This window comes from Salvia splendens, chromosome 11, assembly GCF_004379255.2.
Source record: "Salvia splendens isolate huo1 chromosome 11, SspV2, whole genome shotgun sequence".
In the NCBI taxonomy this organism is placed as follows: Eukaryota; Viridiplantae; Streptophyta; class Magnoliopsida; order Lamiales; family Lamiaceae; genus Salvia; species Salvia splendens.
The window spans coordinates 10,502,816-10,516,941 of NC_056042.1; the positions used below are offsets into that span (position 1 = coordinate 10,502,816).

General features: G+C 34.9%; 1 protein-coding gene and 1 non-coding gene across 2 annotated transcripts in view; both read left to right on the forward strand.

The window, feature by feature from the left end:
* Positions 1-14,126, forward strand: part of LOC121755480 (40S ribosomal protein S9-2) — a 458,258-nt gene that overhangs the window by 178,331 nt on the left and 265,801 nt on the right. The gene's annotated exons all lie outside the window — the stretch shown is intronic.
* Positions 12,431-12,528, forward strand: LOC121756628. The gene has a single exon (XR_006041009.1). It is a non-coding gene; the product is annotated as a U6 spliceosomal RNA (small nuclear RNA).

The following is a 14,126-nucleotide window of genomic DNA, read 5'->3' on the forward strand; positions in this document are numbered from 1 at the left end:
ACTGGTTGTTTTAATAAAATTTGGGCCTAATGTTATTTTTACTTTGAACCATCAAAATTTAAATCTAAATCCTCTGGAATATTTTAATTTAATTAAGTATTTAAATCCAAGAGGATTTAAATTTGAGAATGGACTTATGATAATTTAAATCATAGCATGAACCACTAATTAAACCATCAAATTTGTTTCATAGACCCTCCTAATGTTTTGCCAAATTAAATGATGGATAGCCACAATTTGATTTCGAGGAAATAAAGTTTAAGATGTTTGGAATTTAACCAATACACGAATAACCCGGAAAATGCCCAAATAAATTAAATCGCTTGATTTAATTAATGATTAAAGATTTCCTGGAATCAGGAAGAAAAAAAAGGGGAAAATAAAATTGACCACATGCTTTGGAATGCATGCACGCTAAATAAATAGTTACTTAAGTCTAATTTAAGTATACTTATTGTTTATAAAGGGACGTCGTCGCAAGACAAGTAAAAGCAAGTCGTGGAATGCTCGTTTGAGAATTTAAGCAAACGAGGTGGGTTTTTCTTTCAAAATGTGATTTTATGTGAAAACGTGAATATTTTGAATGAGTTGTCATGCCATGTTTTGTTTATGATTACCTATCTGTTTGCTATGCCAAGCATGTTAAATCGAATTCGGGTCCCAGTAGGGCCGCAAACCCTACTCGGACTAGTGTACACATATGGGACTGCGTGCTAGCTTTCGAGTTGGTCGGTCAAGTGACCGTCGTGGAATGTGGCCACATTCCTTGTTCACACAAGATCAGATATGGTGTGTTATGATATGTTATATGACTGCGCAGTCAAATTTATGAAAAGATAAAGGATTTAGTGACCGGGGAATTTATTTAAAGAAAAACTCCGTACTCACTCAAGTACGGCTGACAACTAAATGAGAAATGTTTTGGCACTAAGTCCACTGGGTATATCAAATACTCAACCTTGCATGTTGTTTTCTTAACGTGCAGGTTGATCGTGATCGGAGCGAGGAGGTGTTGGGAGAGACTCATAAATTAGTAGCTAGGTAGCTGATTTAATATGTCTCCATACATATTACTTCGTCTTGGAACCTTCCGCTGCATGTTTAAGCATTGCTCTAGCAAGATATTACACTTGGTTAAGTACTCTGATTTCAATTTGGTTGTACCCTTTCATGCTAGGACATTCTTCCCTTGAATTAATTACTCCTTATGACGAGCTTATGTTCAATGAGTTTAAATTTAGTTGCGAAATAGCTACACTCACTAGCACTAGGGGGTTGTGGTCGTGACAGATCCGGTCGAATCCAAGGCCCCAAAGACGTACCGATGGTTCAATCGAGAGATACAAGGCAAGATTGGTTGCTAAGGGATACACTCAGGTGTATGAAGTAGACTATGAAGAAACTTTCTCCCCTGTAGCAAAACTGGAGACAGTGAGAGCTTTGCTTTCAGTAGCTGCATGTAAAGAATGACCATTATACCAGTTCGATGTTACAAATGCCTTTCTTCATGGTGAACTAGAGAAGAATAAGGAAGTCTACATGGAGGTACCATTTTATGGAGAATTCGGGAATGGTCAAGTATGCAGACTGAAGAAGACCTTGTATGGATTAAAGCAATCTCCCAGTGTTTGGTTTGGAAGATTTTGCCAGACAATGTTCAAACATGGCTTCAAACAGAGCCATTCAGATCACACGATATTCCTAAAGGAAAGGGATGGAAAAATGACATGTTTGATTATCTATGTTGACGACATGATCATAACTGGAGATGATGTAGAAGAGGTCCAAAATCTAAGGAAAAATCTTTTCAAGGAATTTGAGATGAAAGACTTGGGAGCTTTGAAGTACTTCCTAGGAATTGAAGTGTTGAGAACCAAGCACGGAATATTTCTAAGGCAAAAGAAGTATGTACTTGACCTGCTAGCCGAAACGGGCCTACTAGACTGTAAGCCTGCTGAAACTCCGATGATACCCAACCATGGGTTGAAGATTGTGGATGGAGCTAAGCCTGCAAATCATGAAAGATATCAATGATTAGTAGGAAAACTTATCTATCTGTCTCACACCAGACCCGACATCATTTATGTAGTTGGGGTTGTAAGTCAATTCATGCATCAACCTCAAGAAGATCATATGGACGCTGCCATGAGGATTGTAAGATACTTAAAGGGGACAACCGGTTTTGGAGTGTTCTTAGAAAAAAAGGAAGACTTGGAGATTGATGGATACACCGATGCTGATTGGGCAAGCAATCCGGTGGATAGAAAATCTTGTCACTTGGAGAAGCAAGAAGCAAAAAGTTGTAGCTCTATCAAGTGCAGAAGCCGAATTTTGAGGAATCAAAAGTGGCCTGATGGAGATACTTTAACTTAGGAGATTGTTAACAGAAATTGGCTTTCTACCCACTCGGAAGAGTCAGCTTTTCTGTGACAATAAAGCTGCAATTAGCATTTCAGAAAATCCCGTACAGCATGATATGACCAAACATGTTGAGGTCGATCGTCACTTTATCAAAGAGAAACTTGAAAGCGGGATTATCGAGTTCCCATTTGTCCTATCCGAGGAACAACTGGCAAACATTCTCACCAAGGCACTGAGCCCTACAAAATTCAAAGAATTCCTTGGCAAGTTAAGTATCAGGGATACCGTTACTCAACTTGAGGGGGAAGGTTGGAAAGAGAGACAACATTAATATACCGCCCAACATTCATTATGGAGAGTTCCTAAGTGATGCAAAGTTCCTAAGCTTTGTAGAGTACCAATTTACATTATTGATGTACTAGAATATTCTCATTCACCCTATAAATACTAGGGTGATGAACATTTGGAACACAAAAGAAAATACAAACATATTTCTCCCTACTCTCGACATAAACTATATCTTACCAATCCTGCTATACCTCTCTCGATTACCATCTTTAAGAACTAACATAAAAATTTAGAATAAATGTAATCGAATTATGTTAAGATTAGAAGAGAAATAATTATAATACATAATTTAGAGTTGTGAGACTTATTTGGCATAACATGGATTGCTCATGAGATGTGCGTGAGCATGGGTTTCTGATGGTTCTATGCTAGGCTGTGGGTCTGTGTATGAATGGTTCAATTTGAGCCCACTTCAAACAAAGATCCCAGTCCAGCTGCGCTTCATTTCACTGATGGGCCAAGGCCATATTGAGTAGGGTCGGTCCGAGTAAGTTGGTAACTCTTGACTAAAAGTATAATTCTGAATTATTAGTTATTTTTCTATTTTTTTGTGTTAATTAATTGGAAATGTTATTATATTATTTTAATTTATATTATTTTCATAAGATATGGTGATGAAATGATTAGAATTCTAGGCTGAGAGTGGATCTATGTGACAAATTTTTTCGCCGGTGAATACAATTATGATTTTAATGATAGATAAAATATGTTTATAAATTTGTTGCGTAGTACCCCTTTAGAATGGATGGTTTAAAAATTAGATGTCCATGTACACATTGTGATAGATTTATTTGAACGGATATGGTGAAGGTGTTAGAGTTTGTATATTAGAAATCACCTTTCGAGTGATTGAATACTGTAAAACTCTATATTTTATTTTTCAATGGATGCAACAAATTATTTTTGTCATAATTGTCACGACCGCACTTCCTAAGGATAGAAAGCACGGTTGGTCGCGACAAATGAGGGAATTAAGAAGCGGGGAAGAAAGGGGAAATAATCAAGGGATACGACATGTTGATCAAAAGGCGAAATTCCATTATCAAATCAAAGTTTCAAATCACGAAGTAACATAGTGTGAATGACATAATTCAACAGAATACAGAAAACATCAAAATTTTAAAACTTGGCATAGCGGAAGCATTTGAGAGTTGGCTACTACTATGTATGAAGACACAATAGCAACCAAAACATTTATTGAATACTGTCTTTGTCCAAATGCTCAACATCCTCCGTCCTCGTCAACGCTCAACCTGCACATAGGGAAAATATATGCAGGGGCTGAGTACTTGATGCACTCAGTGAACTCATGCCCAAAATACATTTCATCAATAAAGTTATGTCAAGCCACCGTTGAGTGAAACTCGGGTTTTACTTTAAAAATGTCGAGAACACTAAAATCATTTCCTCATCATTTAAAAAACAATCATTTCTCCTTGATTTACTTAAGAAACTGCCATATCTGTTCTTTAGGGTGCCGTGTAAGGGGCCACTTACCACGAGCACGAAAATCGGCCAACCCGTTCGATGACTCACGGTCCTCATCGTGTACACTAGTCCGAGTAGGGACGCACCCTTGCTAGGACCCGAATTCGATTAAACTCATAGTAGGGACTCACTCCCCACTAAGAAATCATCAATATCAACATCAACATCAATCTCATCAACATCCTGTGAACGAGAATGTGGCCGCAAACTCGTTCACTAGACCGGCCGACCCAAAAGACGGCTCACGATCCCCATTGGTGTACACTAGCCTGAGTAGGGACTCACTCCCCAGTCAGACCTGAATTCGATTTCAATAGGTCTAGTAGGGACAACTCCCTTGCTAAACAAACAGATAGGCATTTTTCCAAAACAAAAACATGGCATGACATACCCTTTGCAAACTTTATTTTTCCTCAAAAACATATTTAAAACATAACTCATTTTTCTGTCAAGGTCGAACATCATCATATCACATCCACAAAGTTGAGCAATTCACAACCACTCAAAAGCTATCACTTTCACAATCAATTCACAACATATGACCATCACTTTCACACCTTAAACACATATATCACATCGTCATGGAATGAAATAATACTTGACAATCACACTTAGAAAGCAATTCATCACTTTAAAAGATGCTCAAACCGGATATAATAAATCGCAAGCTCTTGAAAATAATTTAGTTCGAATGCTCACAAAATACTTAGTTAGAAAGCCCACCTCAAAAGCTTAGAGTTTTCCTTAAGTAGCTTCTCGTTCCGTCTTTAGCGGCCGTGCGAACCACCTTTTTAGAAAATACATAAAGTTCACATCAAATCTCGGTAACGAAGGTATTTAAAATGCATGCACTCTAATTAAAATCCTTTAATTCATTTCCTCGGTTTTCATGCATTTTCGATTATTCGGCGGCCGCCCAAGGCGTCGCTTGCGGCGCCGGTCGGCCATTTACGCTTATAACTCCATCGTTGACTCCTCATAATTTTCCTCCACGATGTCGGAATAAATTCCCAAAAATTATTTAAGCGTATAATTAAATTATCACAACTATTTCTCTTCGCAATTATATTTATTTCGCACTTGGAATAATATTATTCGCCTTTCGAAATATTTCGGGATTTAATTAAATCATTCTTTACGATTTAATTATCGCCCCAACATCAAATTATTTCTCCACCTTATATCTCCATTTTAATTAAAAAGCCCCAAATGAAATAAAAGAGGGCCCAACTTAAATAAACCTCCAATTAAAATTAAAAGGCCCAAATCACAAAGGCCCAAATCCCTTTTTCCTCCACCATTTTACACGTCTCTCTCATCTTCTCCTCTTCCTCTCTTCTCCTCTTCCTCTCTTCTTCTTCATTTAAAATTTCCGCAGCCCCTCCCTTTTCACGTCGGAGCCGCCTGCCCAATGAGAGGAGTGCTACCGCCGAGCGTCGCTCAGCGTCGTTGTACTCCCGATGTCGCCTTCGATCCGTCAGCGTCGCCGTCGCGGTGGGGGTCCAGCTGCCGGCTTACTCAGCCGCTGCACAGTGCCGTCGGTGTGCGGTCGCTGCTGCCGCTGACCGCCACTGCTGCTCCGTCGCCGCCTGGAGTCAGCCGCCGCTGCTGCTCCGTCGACAGTTGCTGCTGCCATGAGAAGGAGCCGCTGCTGTCACCGGCAGGCAGCTTCCTCTTCTCCGGAAACACTCCGAACCACCCCGAATCAACCCGCAATTTAAGTTCCCAAAACAAAGTTAAGTTCTTTCGGGTTTTCGATTAAATACGGCGAGTGTTCGATTGATGATTACGTCTATTCAAGTTATGTGTTCAAATTCGTGTTTGGTTTATGTGATGCAAATGCTATGAACTAATGCTAACAGTTCATGATTCGGAAAAAGGGAAGAAATTATACCTTGGAACGTAAACTTGGGTGTTGAAACAAAAATGGAAGTAACTCCTTGAAACCTCTCGGCTCTTTCTCTGGCCCTCTTTCTCACAACTTTGTTTGAAAATGTAATGTGTGTATTGTGAGGAGTTAGGGAAGAGATTACATGAAGAAGTAATGGGTGACCTTTGGTTTCTAGGATTAATGGTGGAAGATGGAAGGATGGAAGATGGAAGAGTTGTAGACTTGGAGAGTCCACCACCTATTCGGCCGAGAGGGTGGAAGAAGGAAGAAGAAGGGTGTTGGGCTTGATCCCACATTTTGATTTAATTTGTTTTGGGCTCAATAGTTGCAAGCCCAAGTTTGTATATTTATTATTTGGCTAGATTCTTAAATAGTTAGGGCCCAAGCCATTTTTTTTGTAGATAACCATTTGGACTCTAATTTAATTTGAGAAGCCCAAAAATAAATATACGTACTTTATATTCTCGTATTTCTTTCGATAATTAAAATTCACGAAAAACTTTAATTAATTCGCTATCTTGTCTTCACAACGATTAAAATCGTCCAACGCAACCACTCAAATTTGGTGTTGTTCCAAATATAAATTCCTCCACCGATCCTTGATTTAAACGTGCCAAGTACTATAAAAAGTACGGGTGTTACAATAATGTTGTTATGTTTTACATTTAATGAATGTTTATTGCACATTTAAATGTATAAGCAACGTAACAAAGTCTAAGTCTTTGTTTCAGTAGACCAGTTGTGTGCGTCGTCCACTCTAAGGTAACACGGTCAGTTCTGAACAAAGAAAAATAAGAATTTTACAGCCTAGATAGGCCTAGACTACCTATCGTGAAAGTTGCAATGTCAGTCCACATATTTTTAAGCCTTACTGAAATAAGATGACATTGGTGTGGTATAGCACTGAATTGGATCTAACAGCAAGACGAGTCTTTATGCTATCTACTGAAAGACGAGGTCTTGATAATTGATAATTAATTTCTTAATCAATGTACGTTAGCATTGAGCATACAGTATTAATTATGCACTACTTTGACTTACCAAATGGTGCGGGTTTTTCGCAACCTAAGAATCCTAACATATTGGGTAGTGGTGATTAATATCTAGTGGTGCTAGGATTGCTATTATATTGAATTGTGCGCGAGGTGAGTCTCGTTTGATAACGTCCACAAGAGGAGCTCGAAACAAGGTTTTATTATTCGGAACATAGCTAGTTGGAGTTTGATTACTCTATGAATAATAAATAAGCGTTTCTTGCTAAGTCCACTCTTGGAGTTAATAATATGTTAATTAATTAAGTTCATAGCATATATTGATTAATTAATGGACGTTTCTATCTTAAGCACGGGAAATGAACGACAAACAAATGGAAACCCGGAATACTTGTAATTTCGGATTTGGATAGGCAGTGCAATATTACTGCTGTAGTGGCTGCTCATAATATTCCAATATAAGCTTATATTAAATTGTGGGTTCAATTTAATTAGTAAGAAGCTAATATGGGGAGACCATATCCAAATTCTTTCATAGATCCCTGACTGGGCCTAATATGTGACTTAATATAAATAAGAGAATAAAAGAGACAGAAAATAGACTTAATTACCATCATAATTTTCGTCCCCCTCTCTTTCTGGAAGAGAGATGATTTTTAGCTCCCTCCGTGAGCAGTTTCCGTCTTCTTTATTCAAGTCCTAGTATTCTGGTGAGATCAGCCCACACTGATATCAGTTTACAGTCCGGGAACCAGTCAGAAGATCCGTGGTTTAGTACTCAAGAGCTTCACGTGGAGAAGGCGCTAGCCAACTTCGATTCTTTGGAGAATCAATGAGGTACATTGGATAATTCCGTAGTAAGCATGTTTTAGGTTTCAATTACGCTAAAACATGATTAAATTCAAGTTATGAGCATGATACATGTGAGAATTATACGAATAGATTTTGTCTAAATAATCTGCTAAATAGATCAAGATAGTATTTGATCAATTGAATGCCACTGCAACCCCTACGGAAGGAACACCTTGTGAGGAATGAGTTTACTAAAAAATTCCTACGATTCGAAAGCGTCATCCAACACAACACCTACTGCATCCAGGTATTTCGAACCACCATTGAATCCATACCAATACATAGTGCACAATGCATGGAGACAAAAAATTAGTCACAATCCTTATCCAAATGTAATATTTCGAACAATATGTTCATCCTACCTACATCCGAAATACCCACTAAAGAATCGCAACAGTTCTAAAATGTATTAGAAGCGTCCCTGCTTGATTTGTTGGCGTGATGTTATTATTCCGAGTTATCAACAAAAATCACACAATTCTACCATTTTTACACGTCAATAATGAACTTATTTTAAATATTACTCATTATTGATAATGCTAAAAATGTGCAAATATATAATATAACATTATTAAATTAATTTTGTAAACTTTGTCCTTTATTACTCAAAATCATTTATCTTTAAGTTATTTACTTCATCTATATTGAATTTTATTGTGGAGTTCTATGACTAAAAATGCTAGAACAATTGTTGAAATAAATTACACAATTAAAAATCATTTATCTTTAAGTTAGTTACTTCATCTATATTGATTTTTTTTGTGGAGTTCTATGACTGAAAATGCTAGAACAATTGTTGAAATAACATTACACAAAAAATCATCTATCTTTAACTAATTTTATTGAGACCATTTCCAATAGTACTACAAGACTTAAAATGTAGTAGAATAATATCTCCAACAGTACTGCAAAATCAATTCTATTATAGGTTTTTTAAGAAAAAATACCTATATTTAAGTTTGCACTATATACCAAAAATATTTTTCAGATTTTAATTTATTGCATTCAAGTCCAAATCAATTTATATTTATCGAAATAGAAGAAGGGGAGGAAGAGAAATTAAAATACAGAGATAGAAAAAACTTACACAAAGAAGGCAACTGTGATACGACCCCACGTGGAGTACCCATGACGAGGTCCATTGCGAGGCGGCTACGTGAGGGAATCTCTACTTTTATTCAAAAGGCCATGTGGGATGAGTCGGAGAAGACGGAGGAGCACGCGGCGAGGATTTAAAATTATATGCTTGAGAGATTTGTTCCTCTTAAAGAGCTTTCCTATCCAATTCCTAGTTATAGGTTGCTTGAATCCATCAATTCTTAGTGAAGCATGAATCAAGTAGATGTATGCTTTGAGGATTGTGGTTTTCCTTGAAGACTTAGCCATGGATGCTTGTTAGTATGGTGTAAGTGCCTTAGTTTATACCATCAATGACGTTTCATCTCTTAATCCACATTATCTTTTGTTGATCTTACTTATTTTAGCTTAGATTCATTGATTATTGTTAGATTTTTGTTTTATTTTTGATTGCTTTGGAAATTGAAAACCATTTCACGAAAATATTGTTAGATCAAACATTATCAAAGGGTATCAATCTTGGGTTAATAGATCTCAATCTATATGGATCCATGTGGAGAAGAAGATGTCAAACAATAACTTAATTTAATTCTATTATTATTGGATTAGTTATTAATTAGTGGGCTGGCCCATATTAGTATAAGTTAATATTATTCAATACAAGGAAAAGGTTTATCTATTTTTCAATACACAAAAAGACGGTGTTTTGCTCCCAAATACAGAATCCAATTTTTATTAGTTAAATTATTACCTCATGTAGACACGTACATATAAATTTTTGGAAGACTATTGTTTTATTAGTTGAATTTATACTCACGTACATATTCATTAGTTAAATAAATATTATTTCTAAATTATGTAATTTATTACTCCATTTAATAAATAATAGATTTCATATATAATTATATTAATTTATAAATCTTATTATATTATTTAATTTAGTTTAAGTTATTGACAAAGTGCCATGGGTCAGTGTGTAATTTATATAAAATATATAAGTAGGAATGAAAAGAATAAAAAATAAGTGGGTGGAGAATATTCTTTTGGGTTTGAGTTTAATATAAATGGTTGGAGTAAAATCAATATTTAGTGTGACATTTACACTAAAATGAGTTTTGGTTTAGTGTAATGGTTGGAGATGCTCTTACACAACCATGAATAGCTGTCTTGAAGGAAAATTTGAGTGACGTCAGAGTGTGGTCGTTCTACAAATCAAATGTTTACCTGCATATAACTTTGTTTAGCAAGTTAATCATTTGATGGGTGGCGAGCTATTGAGGTGTTATCCGATGTGGCTTGTTTGGCGAAATATGGCTCTACCTCTGGCACAAATTCATGCTTGGTTTGTTCTTCAAGGAAAACTCAACACTAGAGAAAGACTATTTAGATGGGGTGTTGCTGGAATTGAGGATGACCGTTGCGCATTATGTAAGGAGGAGGTGGAGTCGATTGCACATATTATCTTCACTTGCAAATTTTCGAGTAGTCATTGGTACTTTTGTTGTGAGAGTTGGAATCTCAACATTTGCCTCCCAGGAGAACCAAGAGCATGCTTCCTTACTTGGACGGATCCTCCTTTCATAAAGTTTGACAAGAAGATGTGGGTGTCCTTGTTTTATGTTATAGCATGATCGATATGAGACCCTTCGAAACGAGGCGATCTTTCAGAAACTCAACCCCGAAGGTGATCTTTCAGAAACTCAACCCCGAAGGTGATCTTTCAGAAACTCAACCCCAATTGGGATAAAGAAAAGAAGCATCAATTTTGCGGCTTGGGTTTATGGATTAAAGGTCGATGTCCTATTTTTCCCTTTTCACCTAATCAGGTTTTAGAGGATTTAAGCGCTATTAGAAGGTGGAAAGAACCAAAGAACCCAAGAAAATACATGACTCATTGACTTTTTGGAAGTGGATTTGGTACGTCTTCACTCCTCCCCTCTTTTTTTGCTTTGGTCCTAGTGGTTTTGAAGGCGTTTTCCTTGCTGTTCTCGTTGTTTGGTATCTTGCGTAGTGGTGCTTTCATGATTGCTCTATGTTTTTGTTTTAGTTGTGCTTGTTTTGTGAGGTTTGTGAGGTGTTTGTTTAAGCCCATGACCTCTGTTTTTCCGCTTTTGTGGCGACTTTTGTTTTTTTTTTTCTTTTATTCTTTTGAGCTCTTAGCTTGCCGTTGTATCTTGAGCATGATTTGTATTTATCCAATATCACAAATTTATCTAGCGATGATAAAAAAATTACTCCACAATTATTAACGCTTAGACTTCTCTTACCTCGGCCACTAGCTACACCCAAGAATGTTTGAATTACAATATAGAAAAGATAAAGAACAAAGTATTTTTTTTTTACTTCAAATTATATAGAACCGATTGGGACATGGCAAATGCAGAATCTGAATTTTGGAATGTGGGGCCTACTCAAAGGGACCTATATATTTGTCTCCTTGTTTGCAACTTTGAATCCCCAAAGCTATGTTAGGAGAATCATATTCCAATTCCATCTCCGTTTTTTCCAATTCCCTCAAATTTGACTTTCGCAATTTTTGTTTGTTCCTTTTGGACAAATTATTTAAATTTCTGGATTCAAATGATTGTTTATTCTTGAAATTTTTATATATATATTGGTTATTCAACAGTTAATGAAAATGCCCATCTTTGGTCCTCATGTAAATAAGTTGACTTTATATGGCCGTGAAACAAAATATCAAAATTAAAGCTCATAAAATCTTATGCCTAAAAATAAATTTATGTTTCATATTTAATGAGACCGAATAAATATGAGAAAAAATAAATAAAGTATAAAAAAGAAAATATAATAAGAAAATATATAAAAATAGAAACTGAACTAATTTTAATACACAGATAAAAAAAATTAAAACTATTTTCATGGATATATAGAATATTAATCAAGATGGTATTAGTTTGATGTACTCCGGTCATATATTTACATATTTCCTTTGTTCAATTTGAGATAATCACATTTCCTTATTTGTTTATCACAATCAAAATGACCACTTTTTACCTTTGGAATAAAGTCTCCCTCTTTGCTCTCTCATCATAAAACTATTAAATTACTATTTTTTTCTATCTATTTTACTCCACGTAATAATTTCACATAAAATCATATCATTAAAATATGTGGTTATCTTAACTGAGACCGATAGGTAATCCCAAATTTGTGCGTTTAAATAATAAATTCATTACATTTATAATAAATTAGTTGCATGTGGAACAAAAAGAGATTTAAAATCATTTTCTATTGTGAGAACATGCATCTCTTTTCTACCGCTCGCGATCGCGATACGTACACTAAATAGCCAAGATGTATTGAAATGAATGAGAGATATATGTGTATGCCGTATGTGTGAGATAGAAAAACCGATCGAATTTCATATTGGGAACTTATTGCATCTCATGAATAAAAACTAGTTCCTTCAATGACATCCAATAAAATTGAAACGATACAAAGAAGATTAGCATGACTCTGCCTATGGATCGTGGACATAAATATAAACAATTATTATTTCGAAACTAGCAATCGGAGTTGTGGTGAAGGATGAAAGTTAGGGCTAGGAAAAAAATGATTCTTTTATTTTATTTTATTCTTGAAAAGGTTGGGTTTGCCATATATATGGCCATTTGCTGCTTCCAACAATTGTACTATTAATTCTGTATATCAATTATCTGAGCCATTTAAAATTTTCTTCCTTCTCAATTTGTCTATTGCATCCCACTTGAGATGGCGATGATTAGATTCCAATTTATTATTTATTTTGTTGCTTTAGTATAAAGTTGCATGTATATTCCACCCTTTTTGGGTAGCTTGTTTTTTGTGCCTCCATTCCTCCTTTCACCTTTAACTTCATTGAGATTAATAAAAGAATAAATCATGATTTGACTTCTATATAATTGTTTTTCATGATCTTAATAATAATGTAGATATTATAATATAAGGAAATAATAAAATAAAAAATGACCAAACCTTAACCGTGATAAACTAAAAAGTAAACTATGCATGGAAATGATTTATAACAATCTCTTTTTATTGTTTTATTATTTTAAAAAAATTACTTATTTAATTTGAGTAGTGCAAATGATCATGTAGTCATTTCATTGAAGATTGGTATAAAAAAAGTTTAAACAAGAAGAATAAAAATGCTTTACTAAAAAAAAGGAATCAAAATGCATGATTTTTTTACCATGATTTTTTGGAACTCTATATCGTTGATATTCATTTTTCCACTCTATTTTCTACCTAAATTGATGGGCTCCTAAATTAGTGGTCCTTGAGTGGAAAGCTGGCTGATGAGATCAAATAAGAAATTTACAGGTAGATTGGACGGTGATACGGTAATTTCTATAAAATAAAGATAAATGTATATATATGATGCCCTATTTAAATTCAATTAAATTATTTTATTATTAGTTATATTATTTTGTAGAATTGAGAAAATGCTATGGAAAATTTTGAAAAAAATGTCACATAATTTCGAGTTTGAATTGGATAAAAAGTTCATTTTTTTTCTTAAATATATAGACATTTAATTTAAAATTGTACTATTGTTTCAAATTTATAGAGTGATTAATATGTAATTTATTTTAAATTAATTAATATTTATAACCTGACTTTAATAGTACTATAAAATATCTAAAACGTTGTACACATTATCGATCTTAACCAACCAATGATCGTAATGATTTCATGATGAGATTTCATTATTAATTTTGTATAATAGTAACAACAAAGTAGAGACATTATGGGCCCAAATAGGTAGTGAAGGTGCACCTTGACCAGTCAATGTTTAAGTTGTTGTATACATGAAAATAATGTATTCTACGCAGATTGATCGTTGTTTCTTTCCAATCATTGCCGATTAAAATTCTGACCCGCAACATTACTAATACTACCCACGTAATTCTAAAAATTGTGCCACTTCAAGATTTTTAAATAGGATGAAATTTACTTTTAATAAACATTTGAGTAACACAAAATATTTTAATATTAATATTAATTTAACCTGGAAATGGGACTTGGTATATACTCCCGTCCCACAATAATTGTCACTATTTTCCATTTCGGTCTGTTCCACAATAATTGTCACACTTCATTTTTACCATAAATGG